Raw genomic sequence first — 1153 nt, 5'->3', positions numbered from 1 at the left:
AAATTGTTGACCCATCTTATCTCAGAACTTGCATTTCTCTTGTATTTTGCTAAGCACAGGGTTTAAGAGTCAGAGCACCAGAGTTAAATCCTGCCTCCCCGACTCCTCACTAGATGATTTCAGGCCAACTTAACCTTTCTGTGCTTTAGTTTCCTCATCCAGAAAACAGACACGATGGTGGCCAGTGAACAAAGGGAGTGCTGTTGTCAAAGTGGGGACGGGAGGGGGGCACTGAGTGCCATGGGAAGGTGCTTTCATCTGCAACAAATGGGATTGTGTTATTTGTCACAGGTGAAGCACCAGCAGGGAAACCCTGCTCTGAACCCTGCTGAAGGCCCACCAGCCAATGTGTATTTGGTTTATATCACTGCTGCTGATTGTGTATGTTTTTATAAAATGCTTGCTGTGTGCCACTGATTGTTCCATCCTTGGGGAGACCACGATGGACAGAAGATCCTGGCATCTGGAAGGGGAATCCGATAGTTAATAAATGACCCTTCAATATAATGCCATTGTTGATAGATTCCATAAAAATAAATAAAATAAAATGGTAAGGAGGAGCCTGCCATGGCAGTCAGGTAGGACCTCCATGAGGAGGTGGTATTTGAGCAGAGAGCAGGTAGATGGAGAGCACAACAGAGGTATGCAGGAAGAGCATGTCAGCAGAGGGAACAGTTCATGCAAAGGCCATGAAGCAGGAGTTTGGTCTCCTTGGAACAAGAATAGTGCAAGCCCGAGTGGTGTGGCTCAGTGGTTGAGTGTCGACCTATGAACCAGGAGGTCACAGTTTGATTCTGAGTCAGGGCACGTGTCTGGTTTGCAGTCTCCATCCTCAGTAGGGGGCATGCAAGAGGCAGCCGATCCATGATTCTCTCTCATCATTGATGTTCTATCTCCCTCTCCCTTCCTTTCTGAAGTCAATGAATATATATAATTCACTGTCCCAGCCCCAAGTGGCAATTCTTCTTGGCATTGACTCCACAAGATGTTGAAAGGTGATGTGAGGAACCTGACACCATGCCTGATGAACAGCACTGTCCAGTTCTGGGAGATTTGATGGTTGTGGAACCAGCTGCCTGATGGCTCTTTTAACTTCGTCCCACAAATGCTCAATTGGATTGAGATCTGGTGATTGTGGGGGCCACCTAAGCAA

Source organism: Myotis davidii, unplaced genomic scaffold, assembly GCF_000327345.1.
Source record: "Myotis davidii unplaced genomic scaffold, ASM32734v1 scaffold1687, whole genome shotgun sequence".
Classification (NCBI taxonomy): domain Eukaryota; kingdom Metazoa; phylum Chordata; class Mammalia; order Chiroptera; family Vespertilionidae; genus Myotis; species Myotis davidii.
Note: the sequence above shows the minus strand (reverse complement) of the source record.